The sequence below is a fragment of the Oryzias latipes genome, chromosome 21 (genome assembly GCF_053564925.1).
Source record: "Oryzias latipes strain Hd-rR chromosome 21, Olatipes_Hd-rR_3.1".
NCBI lineage: Eukaryota > Metazoa > Chordata > Actinopteri > Beloniformes > Adrianichthyidae > Oryzias > Oryzias latipes.
This window is the reverse complement of record NC_136257.1, coordinates 13,628,960-13,647,164: the sequence shown is the minus strand read 5'-3', so window position 1 is coordinate 13,647,164 and position 18,205 is coordinate 13,628,960. Positions and strand designations below refer to the sequence as shown.

Genomic DNA, 18,205 nt, shown 5'->3' with positions numbered 1-18,205 from the left:
GGGCTCTTGATTCTTTAAGTACTGTCACATTGTGTCACAAATTTTCACAAACTGTCACAATGTGACAGTACTAATCAATTTAGTATTTCTGTCTTTATATGCCTTTATGAGTGTTTGAACGATCCACCCTCATCCCCAGAAGAACCACTTTGTATTGCAGTCTTTTAATAGTTTCTCATTTGTTAATACCTGAATAATCCCGTTTTTCAAGGGGAAATTGCTTAGCCAAGTTCTCCAAACTCTCCAGCTCCCTGTCCTTCTTTTCTAAAAAGCACCATGCTGTTATTCCTTTTGTCGTCGAATATTTTTAGGTATGATCATATTCTGCTGGTTTAAATTGCCTATCATATGCTACCCATTTTATTTTTTTTGCACTATTTAAGATTTTGCATTTCTGCGGTAGTTTGAAGCATATATTTAGTGTATGATTTGTTATGGGATCTGGATGCATTTTCTTTGTTTCATATAACTCTTTATCTCCAATAATATTTTGAATGGGTTATTGTAAAGTTTTGCATTCTATATTTCTGTAAGGATTCTGGGGTGTCCTCATTTTAGCCAATTGCCTTCAGCTTATTTAAGTGTCTGGTTTTCAGTTCAGCCTTGGCAGGTCATCTGCTCTGCTCTGTTGTATCACAGTCTTTTATTACTCCGTGAGTTTTGTCATGTTTCAGTTTGGTTCGTAAATCTTTTCTTTTCTGTCACTATGCCTGGTCTCCTGCATTTTGGGTCCTCCACCACCAAAATGTTCATTTTCACCATTTCAGTTCTAGCTGAGCAAACAGATGAGAGCTAAAGTTCTCTTGTGTTGGACATATTTTACTTTTACAACATGGGTTTTGAATCTTCTGAGAAAACCAGAGGTATGTCTAGAGAAACCCCTTTTGTAATCTAGGCCAAACTTTATTCCTCTTAATCATATTCTGATTGATTTTTTTTGGTGTGTTTTTAGTGTTTTGTATTTGTTGATATATATCTGTTTTATTTCATTTTATGAACTATTGTTCAAGTTCTTTTCATTTTAAAGATTATTCTTTATACTTTTTATTTCTATTTTACCTTAACCATGTTATTTTTGCTGTTAGTTCCCCCCTGGTTACCAATAATTTGAAAAATAACTGCATTACACTTCTGAAAAACAAAAATGAAGTTTTCTACTTTTAAAACTTTCTGATAAACTGTCTTGAACCAATTTTTTTCCCCGTTTGGGATATGTTAATAAAATAATATTAGAACAGTCAGACTAGAAAAAAAACTGTAAGATAATTGACACAATGTCAGAAATTTTAAGATGCAGGATCCAATATGCAGGAGACCAGCCTTGATTGCTGAAATTTAAACAAAGCAGATGGCCTGACAATGAAAAACTGAAAACCAGTCCTTTAGAGTAATTGACTGAAATGAAGAAAGCTGGTGTGACTGATGGGAACAACTCAAAGCAGAACATGATCAAAAACAGCACTGTAAAACTAAACTGCACTGCACAAACCTGACAGTACCTCTCCCCAAAAGGGCAGATTCCAGATGCCCTCTCAGACTACATCGCCAGGGAGGAGGGGACCTGGGGGATATTCCAGAAAGCATGTCTAAACTACCCTGACTTTAACCCTGAACTATGATTGAAGTCCGCCTTAACTTGCTCACTTTGGGTATGTGGGTTCCAAAAGACCGGATATGAGTTAGCGTAATTACGCTCAACTTGGTAACCCTGGGTTAATGCGCGTGCACGGCAAGTACATAAAGACATTCTCAATGGATCGCCGATTTCCGGAGTCACCATGGGAACGCGTGGTGAAAAAAAGAGAGCGCTATACCTCAGTGAGACGGAGTCTGACATTTTAATGACGGCGTATGAAGATTATACATCCATCAAAAAGTATGCATCAGCAAAAGATACAAAGTAAACGTAGGAGTTTCAGATCTTATTTCTATTTTCATTGTGACGCATATCTCTCTCTCTCTTTCTCTCTCTCTCTCTCTCTCCTTAAATGAATTACTTCAATTGATAACAAGTAATTTTTGAATTACTTGTACATTTTTTAACCTAATTCATTACGTCTACCCAACTCAATATTTTTTTTACAACTCAAATTAACATATTTACCTAACTAAATGTAATATTACTCCAATTCAATTAAATGTTCTTCCATTTTAATTTATTGTACTTCTTGAACTCTGGTATGTCTAAGTTTGAGCCTGCAGATATACTCATTTTTAAAACAATAAAATGATTGAAAAAAATGGATTCGCAATATAAAGCATAATTTTACATATCATTTCTCTTACTTTAACATTATTCCACCAAGCAGTAGGGGTGCTAAATAAACTCATCATACTCCCCCTCCCTCTCAGTCATGGTGCAGAAAGAATTAAACATAACAAGATAAATAACTTGGTAAAACAGCGTAAAACAGCTAAACAATTAAACACATTTGGTCAAAAACCCACACTTAAACCCAAATACGTCCAGACAGGCAAGGGAATGGTATCCCACAATTCCTTGTGGTGCCAACCTAACAGCAGCACCAAAATCTACACCTACTTAATTGAATTAATTTGAATGAAAGTAAAACAACTGTCTGATAACTACGTGTTATTTTTAAGCTGACTTAACTAAAAAAATGATTTATCTTTACTGAAGCAAATAATTAAGTTAGATTAATGTAAAATGTTTATCTTTAAACATCCATACGTGGTCTTATCACCCTCTCACTGTGTAAAAAGTATTATCTGAGCTTCTTCATACACTAAATCAGCGGTCCCCAACCTTTATTGCGCCACGGAGCAGTTTGATGTCTGGCAAAATTCTCACGGACCGGTATGTTATATATGGCGGACACACGCTGCAGCAACGCTGCAATAAAGGCAGAGACATGTGATAAGACGTACTCTGCACTTTTAGTTTGACACACTAAACATTGTACATCGCACAGGTGTCATCATCCTCTCCCCTTCCCACACTCATGGTGCTAAAAAGAAGTAAACACAACAGGAAGAAATAACTAAGGGTGTAACAACATAACTGCCAGATGAAAGGACCCGAAGGCAAAAAGAAACACCCGTGCTCAACCCTATTTTGACCAAAGCAGGCAAAGGGGACTGATTTAAATCCCTGTGATGCCGGCTCCGACAGTAACTCCTGCAGCCTGCGGAACTCCGACAGCACACCAAACATGCACATGACTGACACTACAACACAACAAAATAATATGATTTGCATGAAAACTGTGGTATTTTCTTAACATAACAATGAACACGAATTATGACATGAGTAACATCCTCTCTGCCCGCAACTCCCTGGTCGCTATTATTATAACATTAAAACATGCCTTCAAAATAAGTGCCTGGAAAATGCAACTCACCACAATGCTGAATGGTTGGAGGGAATCTCCCGTTGGGATAAATCCGTATTTTAAGTAGGACTCCTGATACTGTCTATTAAATGTAGCTTTCTTTTTTTGGGAGTGGAAGGCTCCTCTTCTGTCTCCTGGCTGGGCGTTTCCACTTGGCAAAGAAACTTTCCAAAGACTTTGTTTTTTATTCATTTTGCTAGTTCCTGGGTTTTATTTTTGGGGTATCCTATCACGTGACCGAGACGAGCGAAGTGGCCTGCGTCAAGAGTGACATAGACGGATGTAACAGAGAATCGGGCAATTTTTCAAAATAAAACATCTTTCAGATTCCAAAATAAATAAAACAGAAGTCATGTAAGTTATTTTATTTTGTCTGTGTGGCCCGGTACCAAATGACCCACAGACCAGTATCGGTCCGTGGCCCGGGGGTTGGGGACCACTGCACTAAATCATCTTCAAATGGACACGCCATGCTGCTTTACCTCTCTGAAAACAATCTAACCATCAACTAAACCCAGACCAGGTTATGTTCAGAGCATGAGTTGCCATGGCAACTTGACATACCCTCAAACTTACCGTGGTAAATCCCATGACCTGCTTTCTGGAATACCCCCCTGGAGGAGCAACAGAACAAAAACAAAAACAGTTCTGGGTCCTGAAGCCCAGCAACAGTGAGGGATTACATGGAGGACCAGGGATGTGCAAAAGATTTCAGAGGGACAGTGCAACACACGCACACACACCTCCCCTCTCGGTTTTAATTGCACCTTAGACATGTAGAACCCTTGGTAGGGAAGATGTCCTCTCAGTGTCCTACCCGCCAATTTTAACTGCACCCTTTATTACACACACCCTTTACCCAACAACAATATACACTCCAACACACACGCATACACTACCCCATCCCTAAAAGGGGGGAACCAGGCCCTCACCAACGGTAGCCGTGTCCCTTGGGTGCTGGCTTCCTGGGCCCGGCGGCTTTCTCTCCACGCAGGGAAAGGGATCCCTGAGTTCTTTGGCAAGACCATAAGCTGGGATCACATCACATCTGAGTCTGGGGTGTCCGTGTCTCTGTGGTGTGGGTGGTCCTTGCCCTTGAGCACAAGGCCTCTCCAAAATACCAACAGTAGACTAGCCTGGTTGTTCCATATTTACAACGCCGCTCCTCTTTGGCATCCGCCTCCTGAGTGGGTGGCCCCTGCCTTGCTCTCACCTGGACCTCCTGCTGGGTGGGTGGCTGCCTGGAGTGTGGGGCGGGTCTCCCTTGGGGGACCCTGGCTTGTGCCTGGGGTTGGGGGATGCTCAGAACTCCTGGGTGGTGGTGGGGTGCTCTTCTGGGGCTGGGGGCACTCTCCTGGGGCGGGGCCTTGCGTTGGGCCCTCCGGGAGCGGTGTGGGGGGGTATTCTTCTGGTCGGGCTGGAGCTAGCACTCTCGGTGCTCCTGTGCCCCCCTGCCCTCTGACATTGGGAGCCTTGTGGCGATCCTGCTTGTCCTGGCCTGGGTGCCAGACGTGATTGCCTGGCGGGCGGGTTTTCTCTATCTGCTATACCGTGCTGGTGTTGGAGGGCCTGGCTACAACTGCTGCTTTGGCGGGGACATATATGGTCAATATAAATCATGTTTTGCCTACATTACAAAATAGATTTATTCAAATATAAACCTTGTGTAAGAAAATTCATAACCCCATATTGTAAAAGTAAAATCTGTCCAACACAAGAGGCCTTCAGCTCTCACAGGACAAGTAAAAAAAAATTTGAAAGAACTATGGCAAAAACACACATTTTCTGTCCTGTAAACAATATGGAAATTAAGTAAAATTACTAATACTACTAACAGATACTAATAGTACTAATAGATAACTAATTAGCTATGTGACATGTGTAGGTGAAAGTTATACAATTGTAATTTTTTAATCTAAGCAAAATATTGTCAACATGAGTTTGTTGACTTTGATAGACTTCAAACATCAAAGCAATAAAACACTGGAGGCTTTTTATGTCGGCATTGCACTGAAGGCATAATCAACATGAATCAAGTTTAATACATGGTAATATTTTAAACACAGGCATCCTACAACTTTCATTGCCAGAGTGTTGAAAATGTCAATATTATTTAATGATATCACACGGCTGCTGTGAGGATTTTGGCCTTTAGCTTGTTTTTTTAGTGGTGTTTTTGGTCATGTTCTGTCCTCCAGGTTCATGTTAATCATCCACAGCTGTCTTCATTTCTGTTACTGGTCCTCGGTGTATAGAAGTGTCTGGTTTTCTGTTCTACATTGTCAGGTCATCTGCTTCCTCCCCTAAAAAAAAAAAAACTAAACTGCACAATCCTGAAATACAAATGGATAGTGGTGCAAAAATGTGTGTTTAAAAATAGATAATTTTGGATGAATAAATGATTTGAAATGTGAAATTTGAATAATTATTCATCTACATTATATAATAATAAAAAACAAATTAAACAGTTTCCTTTTACTTTTACATTCACTCCTATATATACATGTCTGAAGCCAAACTTTATAAAGAAATTGTAGACATTTTGTCAAGATTTCTTAATTGTATGTTGTTGTCAGTGTCTGCCCCTATGCAATAGCGGGAAGGCTCATCAGCCACACCCTCACTAAAATTATATAATCTTGCATAAATCTCGCAAATTCCCAAAAAACAAGAATATGCGGTATTGCAGAGGTGTTGAGAGAGCTGACCTGTGGCCCTATAATCAGTGCTCGGTGTGCTTCACTGTGTTATATAAGTGAACAGCGAGTGCTAGTCAGATCCTCCTACAGATGCCTGAGCAGTCACGACAAATGCGGATGTTCTCCATCCATCCACTCAGCCGGGCTAGCACAGACTTCACCTTAGCCTTTGCTCTAAAAGGCCCACTCAGAAAAAAAAAAAACACAGTGTGTCCCCCCCCTCCACCACCACCACCACACACACACACACACACTCAAATTACTGAACAGTGCATATGCTCAAGCACGCTGGATTTTGAAAAAGATGTTAGAAATTGTTAGTGGCACAAATTTTTGGAGTCCGTGTTGGAGTTTTTTGATTGGACCTGTGAGCAGATTTTAGAATCCACACCCACATTCTACACCCTCTGGCAATTTTTGTGCTTCATCTACCAGCAAAGACTACCAAAATAACCAGTTCCATGTCAAAGACAACCACAAATGAAAAAAAGAACACAAAAAGTGATCAAAATGTGAAAAACATATTTTTATGGCGCTGTGAATAAAAACATACATCTGGTGGTTTGCTGTTCAGAAGTTATTATAACATTAGTAATGTTTAAAATCGTTGCTTGTCATACGTATTCAAAATAAAAGGTGGTTGGGTTAAATTTTTATTTTATTTTATTTTATTTTATTTTACCAGGAAATTCCATTGAGACTACATCTCTTTTTCAAGGGAGACCTGGGCCAAAGGGCATCAATACAAATAAAATACAGTTAAAACAACTGAAATAAAATCCATTACAAAATACAAATGCAATAAATATTGAAATGAACGGTAGGACAATGACTAATAGGTTAATTAAAAGTGATACAGATAGGTCAAGGGTGATATGTGCATGTTTCTTTTAAGAGCTCAGAAAGTTTTGCTCTAAAACAATTCAAGGGAATAAGGTCACTTAAATGCAGAGAGTTTTGAATATTATTCCAGGAAAGCGGAGCAGCAATGGAAAAGGCTGTTTTTCCTAATTCACTAAGGAATCTAGGGACATAAAGAAGCAATTTGAGTGAGGAACGAGAGTTATATTTATTGTTAACAGGAGAAAGAAGACGGCACAGATATTGAGGTAGTTTGCCGAGAATGGCCTTATAGGTGAATATCAGCCAGTGTTTCTGTCGCCTGACTTTGAGTGAAGACCAAGAGAGCAGAGAGTACTGTTCAAAATGGTGGGTTCCGTATGCAGAGTTTGTGATAAAACGCAGGGCACTGTGATAAACTGTGTCCAGACTACGGAGAGTTGACGAGGCAGCATTCATATACAGAATGTCCCCATAATCCAAAATTGGGAGGAAAGTGCTCTGAACAAGTCTTTTCCTCACACCTGGGCTTAGACAAGATTTATTTCTGTAGTAGAAACCCAGAAGTGCTTTTAGCTTTTTTAAAAGTTAAAATGAGCAAAATTTTGTAAAACCCCTTATCTTTTTCAGGAAGTGCATCATTTAAAAAAAATCTCCCTCAGTCCAGCTGATACTCACAACTGGATTACCAGCTGACTCACTTCAAACAGCTGGTTTTATATTCTCCAGGTGTCTGTGGCTCTCCAGCCACAAAAATCTGTTTGCATTTTAGTAGAACATTCTAGCTTTCCATGCCAAACAAGTGTCAAAGCCACAAGAAGACTCACAACGGCTATAGAAAGGGACAGATTCATGTCATCATTCTACATCAAGATGTTTTCAGATGTAGAATTCTCTGCTTTATAGGCATTTACATTTTAATTGAAATAACTCTGGAAATTCACTGCTAATACATTGCTAATGTTCTATGCACCAGATGTTTCAGCTAGAACCAAACACTGAGAACTCTGGCTCTTAATAATTCCTTTACGCTCCGGCAAAAACCTTGAAAGAGAACAAAACTCTCCAGCTCTGCTTTCATCAAGAAAATTTGCAAATTGTTCGAACAGACTGCTTTGTGTTTGTTGTGCTTCGTGAGAGCTAAATACTTGGTCACATGTCCCTGTACGGGTTTTGGGTTGTCTGGGCCCCTAGAGGGTTGTAGAGAGGACCGGCTGCATCTTTAGAGGAGCACATATGTGTCTTGCAGGTCCCTTGAGACTTGTGTGGTCACCTAAGAGGATGCCATGAAAATGGAAAGTACCATTTTTCGTACGTGTGGTAAGAGTATTGTAAAGTATTTTTAAAGAAAATCTAAGTTACATGCACTTCTGAGGTACAGATAAGGCTGTTGTATGGTGCCCGTAGGTTGGACTTTAGTTATTGGTAAGGTTCGCGTACTGTCTCCTTACTGACCATGTGCAGTAAGGAGATACGCAAGTGCCCATAACACGCCCACACAACACAACACAGTACAACACATTTGCGTCTCACCTACTTCCCCGTTACTTACCATTACGAGTTGTTTCACTACAACTTGTTGATCGTACCAAGTGGTCTAGTAAGTTAAAATTTCCTGCAGATCACCTGTGTGCTTTCCACAGATTTGCCCATAATTCCCCTGCAGACAGGCTGTAAGTTTGTTACATTGCTGTCAGTTATTGTTAACATAGGTCTGGTTCTTTAGGTTCTTATTTCTGAATAGGTCACAGTCCACGGCTGAAGTTTTTTTAGTTAACAAGTTGTAATGAACAATGGAACAATATTTCATATGCAAATGAACCAAAGCCCAGATATGTATCCATAACGGGTCATGTTCACAGCTGACCAAACATCTAAATTTGAAGTCTTTTAGAGTAGTGGTCCCCAACCTTTTTAACGCCACGGACCTGTATGACGTCAGACACAATTTTCACAGACCAGTCTTTCAGACGGTTATTGTAGCAACGCTACCATGAAGGAGGAAAAGAGACGCAACATGACACACTTTGAATTTTAATTTTGATATGCATGACATTGTACATCGCAAAGGTGTCAGCATCCTCTCCACTTCCCACACTCATGGTGCAAAAAAGAAGTGCTGTCTATTAAATGTAGCTTTCTTTTTTTGAAAAAGTTGAAAGCTCCTCTTCTGTCTCCTGGCTGGGCATTTCCCCTTGGCAAAGAAACTTTCCAAAGACATTTGTTTTTTAATCATTTTGCTAGCTCCTGAGTTTTATTTTAGCGGTAACCTATCACATGACCAAGAAGAGCACCTTGTCCTGCGTCAGAGAATCGGGCAATTTTTCAAAATAAAACATCTTTCCGATTCCGAAATAGATAACACGGAAGTAATGTAAGTTATTTATTCTTACTGTGCGGCCCGGTACCAAATGATCCACAGACCGATACTGGTCTGAGGCCCGGGGATTGGTGACCGCTGTTTCAGAAGATGGATTAGAACAGTGTTTTTCAACCTTTTCTGCGGCACACTTTAACCTTAAAAAAAAATCCCGCGGCACACCAGCATCCAAAAATAAAAAAAAACAAGATGAAACTCACAGTCTGTATTGATCTACAGCCCCTCCACAATCTCACATGCATTTTTGAGATAATTGTTGCAGACAAAGCTGAAAAATGCAGCTGTTTTTTTCTAAAAGATGCAATAAAAGTTAAGTTAGAAAGATTTAAAAACAGTTTGATGTGTGTTCGTTGGTTTCAAGACGTTTAACAACAGATCTCCTTGTGCGCTGTCACTCTCACAACCCAATGCATCATGGGAGATGTAGTGCATAAAACGGCCGGAGATCGCGTCTCTGAGCTTCATTGTTTTGTTCACTTGTTCCACGGTCTGATACCGGATTCTGTGGAAAGATACACCACTAAAGACGAGCTTTAGCTGGTATTTTTGTTAGAACTGAGAGACTTTACGAGCTAAATCGGGACAAGGAAGTGAAGACTTTAACCACTTCTGATTGGTCAGACTGATGACATGTGATTAAGCCCCCCAAGAATGATTGGTGGAGACAGTTAAAGGGGCGGGACTTTTCCAAAATACAGCGAGAAGCTGCAGCTGAATCGCGGTACCGTCATTCTTATCAAAATGTCTTTAATAAAATAAAATAAACGCAAAGAAAAAGTATTTTACGATCTTTTATATTCTTAACTCCTCAGTGTTTTATCAGGGCCTGTTTGGAGGAACAGAGAGCTGAAATCCTGGAGATGGGAAATGTTTTTAGATCAGTTAATGAGGGCAATTTCCCACGGCGCACTTGACCATCTCCCACGGCACACTAGTGTGCCGCGGCACACTGGTTGAAAAACACTGGATTAGAACATACTGTATTCTAATATAATGGACTACCAACAGCATTTATGTGAGTCCATACGTCTGACAGGTAAAGCTTGGAAGAAATTGTAATACATAACAGGACAGGAATCTTAAATATAGGGGAATAAATGGAAGAAAAAAGAATCAAGGTTTTGCATTGATTCAGAGTCATTCAGACCACTACCTGACTGAAAGATTACAGCTGGACCTGAAGGAAACTGCATTACAGAATGAACATCCTAGAATTCATGCAAAAATAATGTAAAGAGGTCAAAATATAATAGGTAAATATGTGAAATACCCATAATGACACATGGATTTTTTTTTTTCGTTTTTTAATAAGTAGGCTACATCATGACATATGTTATTCATCTGAACTTTGATTTAATCAAAAGCCACAGTAAAGTCCAGATGATTTTTGATAACTGCAGTTTGGCTGACTTATCTTTAAATAAAAAGGATCTACGTTGTGGTTTACAACAGTGTCTATGCTTCAGCAAATTGTATGTATTGTTCTATGTTTAAAGGAAGGGGTTGTCTCACCACAGACCTGTCAGGAGTCCAATGGATCTCAGTAATCTTAGCACCTCGGGCTCTGAGATCAGTGGCTGAGAATAGCAGGCAGATCCTACCCACCATCTGATGTTATCGTGCTACACTATCTGCAGGGAAAGGAATGAACCCTGATGAATAAATATGAAGATAACCTGCACCTCTTCCACACTGTTTCTCGTCCCATTCCCCATTTGGTTCCACTGAAGTGAAGGTTAAAGAAAAAAAAAATCATCTCAGATTTTCAAAAGAAAGCTCTGGGCTATTGTGTTTGCCTTTGTACGTGTGCTGATTTGTGTGCTTCAGCCATGTGCGTGCATTTGTTTGTGCATGTAACTACACCTCATTGTGTGGCGCCTTCTGAAAATGTGCATTATTGTGTGTGCGTGTATGTGGGCGGCACTGTGTAGGAGTGCGCTGTAGCTTTTTGACAGGGCCTCCAGTAGCATGTATTTGTGAATCCTTTGTTTTATTCTCCATTTCTTTTTCAGTCCTCCAACAATCAGACCTAGTATGGCTACTCAAATGCTGCTGCCCTTGAAAGAAAAAAAGGAAAACAGGGCTCTTTACAGTCTAATTTCCCAACCTGCCATAGTCATTAAAGCTGAATACTGATATTTAAAGATTTGATTGCATAGATCACACACACTAACAGACATGAACAAAAAACCAACTTTTTAGAGCAATAAAAGATAGGGGTCTTCATTACAAAGGTTGGTTCATATTAAGACCAGAACAGAAGTTTTTTTTTATATTACATAGACATTACATTTGCCAATGAGAGGAGGCTTTTGACGCTTTTTTGACACAACTGCAAACAAAAAAAATGTATTTAGCATTTTTACTTGGAGGCAAACGTTCTATATATTTTTTGTTTTAAAAAAATGCATAGTTCTAGATCTCTAAAGGGTTGTTCCAGTAAGGACACCAAATGCAAAATTTCTGCCAAATCTATAATAGCATCACTGAAAGCATAACTTTGAAATATGATTGCTCTGGTTAACAAGAACTGCCTCCTGCACTATTGACCTGTTGCCGATGGAGACCGGACTGATATTGGTAAAAGGAGGTGTGGAAGATATGTTTGAGGGCAAAAAGAGACGAGGAAGTGGAGGTGGTGCTCGAGTTTAAGGTCTTTGAGGTCCTTATCAAAAGACTTTGTTCATAAGCAAATTTAAAAAAATATATATATCATGCTTCATGGTTTTACCCCCCCCCCCCCCAACATCCCTCTCTTTTTTTCCCTCCTTTCCTTTTCCGTCCGGTCCAACACAAAAGATCTTCAAATACGATTAAAATGAATAAAGTTTGGCCTCGATTACAAAAGGGGTTTATTCAGAAATACCTCTGGTTTGTCAGAAAATTCAGAACCCCTGTTGTTTAAGTAAAATATGTCCAACACAAGAGGCCCTCAGCTCTCATCTGTTTGCCCAGCTGCTGGACAGGACAAGTTAAAAAAAATAATATTAATAAAAAATTTTAAAAATATATATATATACATATATATCAGTTCTTAAGAATTACATTTTGATTTATTTCTAGCATTGTTAGAGGTCCTTTTCTAGAAATACTTTCTGCAGAGAGGCAGGATTTCATTAGATATTTGCCGCCCTCACTTCCTGTCACCCATTTTTTCACGCGATGTCCTGCTAGTTTACAGCCCCTCCCACCACCATCCTAACATTAATGGTAGAACAAAAAAGGTCATCAATATTGGAGCTATCCAGCCATACAGTTTTGAGCTAGATGCCAGCTCAAAATGGATCTGTTTATCTGCAAGTGGATGCAGCAGAATAGAGTGGAGCTGGGAACTTGCAGCCCGCTGATTGAAGCTCCTATGTCACAACTACAAGCCCTTTTAATCACAATCACTGTTTCGTGTTTATATTTTGAAGGTAGTTTGCCGTCTCTCGGTGGGTGGAGTGTCCCCACCCCAGGTGGAGGAGTTTAAATATATTGGGGTCTTGTTCACGAGGGAGGGAAGACTGGAGCGTGAGATTGACATGCGGATCGGAGCAGCGTCCGTAGTTATATGGTCGCTGTATCGGCCCGTTGGTGGTGAAAAGAGAGCTGAGCCAAAAGGCGAGGCTCTCAATTTACCGGTCGATCTTTGTTCCAATATTCGCCTGTGATCATGAGCTTTGGGTCATGACGAAAGAACAAGGTCCCGAATACAAGCTGCTGAAATGAGCTTCCTCCGTAGGGTGGCTGGGCGCTCCCTTAGAGATAGGGTGAGAAGTCACCCGCGGAGAGCCAGTTGAGGTGGCTCCGGATGCCTCCTGGACGCCTCCCTGGGGAGGTGTTGCAGGTGTGTCCCACTGGACGGAGGCCCCAGGAAAGAGCCAGGACACGGTGGAGAGACTACATTTCTCGGCTGGCCTGGGAACGGCTCGGGGTCCCCCCAGAGGAGCTGGGGAAAGTGGCCGGGGAGAAGGAAGACTGGAAATCTTTGATTAAACTGCTGCCCCCCCCCCCCCCCCCCCCCCCCCCCGACCCAGTCCCAGATAAGCGGAGGAAGATAGAGGGATGGATGGATGCAAGGACGAGCAAATTAGCTCAAATTTACCGACAAATGCCTGGAGTCAGCGTTTCATAGAGGAGGTACTTATACAATCCTTACTATGGTCTGTTCCCTATCTTAAACTCCTCCTGTAAGGGGATTTAGGTGATCATTAATGCAGATACAGGTGAACCAGCTGCTCATTAAGTTGCAATACCCTGCAATATCCCTAATTACTTATGTCACAGAAAGCATAGCACACCTTGTGGATAGACATTGGACCATTTTTAAGAACTGCTTGATTTGTTTCAGTAGCACCAGATTCCTTGGTCCCATACTCTACTCTCCAATGGATTGATTTAACTTGTATAGTCTGTAGTGCACTCACAATTCTAGTATCAATATTACTTTTTATGTCTGTCTTAGAAAAATCACCTGCACGCCCTAAGTAAATAATGTGCAATTTATTTGCATGTGAGCTTCTAAATTGGAAATTTTGTTGCAGACAATTTGGCAAGGAAAAAAGAGCGTTGCTGTTCAGGAGGAAATTTTAAAAGGTTTTAGGGTCATGGTTTAGAAGTAGGCTTGCCTTATCATTGTGTCAATGGAAAGAGGGGTGAAGTAAGAGAAATTCTTTGGAAGTATGTTTTAGAGCAGCACAGTGGTTTGGTAGTTAGCCTTCACAGTGAGAAGGTCCTGGTTCAATCCCATCTGAGGCCTTGCTATGTAGAATTTGCATTTTCTCTGTGCTTGCATGGGTTTTCTTTGGGCACTCCAGCTTCCTCCCACAGTCTCAAAAACAGGCTTCAAAGATTGATTGATTACTTTAAATTGCCCCTCGTATGGAGTATGTGGCCCTTCAATTGACTGACTGATTGTCAAAGATTTTCTTTAGCAGGGATTGGCTCCAGCAACTTCATGAACCTGAAGAGGAGTGAACAAGATGATGAATGGATGTTTTGGATGGATGTGCTTAATAGATCTTAAGTTAACAGTATCATGTTGCATTTTGTCAGTGATTTTGCTCAAAAAGTAGGAAGGGATTTAAAATAGAAGGTGGAATCCTGGATGGATGAGGGGATTTGCGTTATCCCTAGTAGTGAGCAAGTGATAGTTAAGGCAGAATTCATTAGACATGTCGATAAGGAGTTCAGCTAGTGTTTAGGACAGAATTGTTGAAGGACAAATGGTGGTAGACTTACTAAAAGTATGAAAACTGATGTGGGAAACACAATTTTCGAGAAATTTGAAGTGAATAGGTTGAGTTAGGATTGAGATTGGGAGCGCTAAAGTGTAAAAGATTGTTAATTTAAAATGGAGATCAGAAATTAATGTCTGGGGAGAGGGGTGAGTAAAAAAGTCCTGGTGGTGAGAAAACAAAGAGGGAAGGAGTAGAGCAGAGGACAAAGTAATGGAACAGGAAGAGTGTTATGTGGCTTTCAGATAGGAGCTGAAACAGGTTTTGGGTAATTGGGAAGTTCTCCTAGATTACTTTACAGCTCCATCTAAAGTGATCTGGAAGACAGTACTTAGTGTGTCATTCAGGAAGAGGAAGGGAGATAAGGAAACTTGATGGAAAAAATAAGTTAAGAGGAAAGGTTTGGTTTAGAAAAGTGGGGAATTGAGAGGACAGCAGACAAGAAAGCAGAGACATAGGCCACAAGGTGAAGGTGGAGGTGGCAAAGGCCAAACAAAGGTGGTTGAAGGACTTGTACAATGTGGACACAAAGGGTGGAGAAGTGGATCTGTACAGGTGTCCTGCCCCCGGGTGTGGCTCCTCCTGATTGGACTCAGCTGTTGCCACTCATCTCATCAGCTCTGCTTCCCTGGATCTCTTTTTAGGCTGTTCCTACTCCAGTATTCACTGTCATTTCGTTTGCCTTCTCTGGTACAGTACTTGGCCTCTTGTTCACATTAATTGATGAAGTATTGCCTCACCTACATCAAGTTTTCTGTATGTTCACGTCTACCTCCCTGTCTTCAGGATCTTCCATGGTACGTGCCGACCTGACTCCAACTCATCACAGAACATTTGCTGCTGACACATGTCTACCCACGCCTCACAGTCTCCGCCTGGTTCATCTCAAGGACTCAACCCCCTGCCACGCCATGTCTCCACGCTGGCATTACCACACGCAACCAACAGGACAAGCTGCTCCCTTCACAGGCTTAACACCACTAAGGAAAGCAAAGCTACTCTATTCACCTCCTCTCCTTGAGACACATTTGCCAGTTCTGCCTCCAAGTCTGCTACAGTCCAACATCCAAAGTCATCCATACCTGTTTCTGTTTTTCAAGAAAAACCTGTACAATAAACTATCCTCCACTCTTGAGTCCGTTATCCTTCCGGGTTGCTAGCTATCGGGTCTGCTAAGTTTCATCCCGCTAACATGACACTGGACTGTGCAAAAAGATCTGGGGGAGTGAGAGAATGTCTGAGTAATGGAGGAAAAATGTTCTGGTGTTCATTATTAAGAAGAAGAGATGTGTTGTAGAAACTACAGAAGAACAACGCTGATGAGGGACACAGTGTAGTATTGAAGAACAGTGGAAGCAAGGCTAAGATCAAAAGTGAATATTTGTGAGCAACAGTTGGATTTCATGCCAAGGAAAAACCCAAGAGATGCAATATTTCAATATTTGTCAAAAAGTAGAGAAAGTCAGACGGAGCAGCTTTGTGTCTATACATGTAGAGAAACTCTGTGACATGAAACAGAGAGGGAGCTGTTGTTTGGATGAGGAAGTCCGGAGTGGCAGGGAAGAATATTAGAGTTTTTCAGGACATGCATAAGAGCTGTAAGACAGTGGTGAGATGTTCTCTGGGTAAAGCAGAGTTCAAGGTGGAGCTTCAGAGCAAAACAACAAGTAGAGATGAAGAAGCTGGAGGATTTTAGGTTTTTTGGCTCAACGGTCCAGAATGTGAAGAGGTGTGTGCAAGCAGGTTGGAGTGGATGGTGGAAGGTTTCAGATGTGACAAATGTTTCACCAAAAATAAAAAGAAATGTTTATAAAATTGTGGTTAGAGCAGCAATCTTGTTAGTTGAGGTGCAATGGATTTGAGAAAAAGATGGGTTCAGAGGGGGAGATGATAGAGCTGAAGATGGCTAGATTCCCTTTGGGGGTAAAAAGGAAGCACACATGCCATTTCCTTGTCTGCAGTTGTTGCTTAAATGGGTTGTGTTTTCCTGCTTCACATGTTTGATCCCTAAAGAGTCTCTCTAGCTACACCCTTTCGGATTCAGAGATGGCGTAACTCTGTATGATTTCTTTTCTGATGGATTCACTCCTGACCCTAAACATCTTCATCTCTGACACCTCCAGCTCTGCCTTTTGTCTCTTTCTTGACAACATGGCTGCTCTCACCACAGTCTTCTACACCTTTCCTTTCATTCTTGATGAAACTCTTTGGTCACACATCACACCTGAAACCTTCCTCCACCCGTTCCAACCTGCTTACACCTACCTCTTCACCTCTTTCCCACACACTTTTATTCTGGACTGTTATCTTAAAGTCCTCCACCTTCTCCACCTCTGCTCTCTGTAACCTCTCTGAGCCTCGTAAGTGTTTACTCATCCTTGACAGTTCCATTTTCATTAATTTGGTTAAATATCATGTGAAAAATGCGATTTAGTTCTTCTATTATAGTCTATTCTGATTTTCTGTTCTTGTTTTTCCATTTAATTGTTTTGGCATTTAAATTTAGTCAGTTGGCAGCCCTTTACATCAGAATGGTTTAAAATTGAGAGACAAAGCAAGCATATTAAAGTCAGGGAACACGTCTTTTTAGTTATAACAGTAGATTTTTTAAATAGTCCAGGACAGTGACTCAGATGTGTTTCATTAGAAGTGAATAAGACATTAAGAAGAAGTAAAATAAATAACTTAGAAACATGTGCATGCCCTTCAGAGAAATTGTGAGTGCAAGGTTTCCAAGACAGGCTGACTCAAAATTACATACACTCAGTCATAACTGACAAAAGCCCAAATGAGATCAGAGAGTTGCAGAGGTGAGTTATAAGTTGATTCTCAGCAGTGAAGCACTAGGAGATGCTTGAAACTGCTGGAATCCCTGCAGAGAATGAGTGAAGGAAAGAGCTTGGTAAGATTTGGCGGGTTGCATCCAGACTTGGGGGGGGGGCTGGCAGCTAGAGATGAGTTTGAGTACGAGCAGAAAAGGTTGCAACAGAAAGGCTCTGTGACTCAGTTGAAGAGTCAATGTTCTCAACTGTATTTTCATGAGTCTTTTAGCACAGTGGCTCTCAAACTATGGGGCTCAGAGTTTAACTACAACAACTTTGGTATCATGGTACTTCATACCTAATATTTCTTTCGAACCACAAGAATCTCACCATGAAAACTTCTATCCCAATCTTGGATTAATTCACACCAAGTGTAAACATCAATGTTTTAATAAACAAATTGATTAAATTTGAAGGATTTTTGCACAACAAATGTATTTTTACGAGTTATGCATGCTTCTACAGTGAGCAGTCTACTGAATCAACAAAAGTAAAACTTGCTCAGTTTGACCTAAACACCCACTCTGATTAAAAATTGTGTTTTGGCTCTTTTTAACATGTGTTTGTGGCATTTTTCTGATAATGGTGGATGTATTTAAAAAATGTCATCTAAAAATTGTATTTGAGTATTTCTGTTTTTCAATCATTGTGAATTAGTAGCAGATGAAAAAATGCTGTTTAAAAAAGCTGTAGAAGCTACAATCAGCTTTGTTTTCCTCGTCTGAGCTGGAATCTGGCTCAAAACTTTCTTTGGATAGCTCCAATACTGCTCACTGTTTTTTTTTTTTTGCACCAGTAATGTTAGATTGGGGTTGTTTGGGGCCAACAGGAGAGGTTGTAAACAGATAGCTCTCAGCAACGGGGAGGGGAAGGGCGGCATGATTGCCTTGCG

The 18,205-nt window shown here is 40.6% G+C and overlaps 1 long non-coding RNA gene across 1 annotated transcript; it reads left to right on the top strand.

Moving 5' to 3' along the window:
* The first annotated feature begins 15,168 nt into the window (after positions 1–15,168).
* Positions 15,169–16,064, top strand: LOC144988787 (uncharacterized). The gene is made up of 2 exons (XR_013652816.1): positions 15,169–15,288; positions 15,360–16,064. It is a non-coding gene; the product is annotated as an uncharacterized LOC144988787 (long non-coding RNA).
* The last annotated feature ends 2,141 nt before the right edge of the window (positions 16,065–18,205 follow it).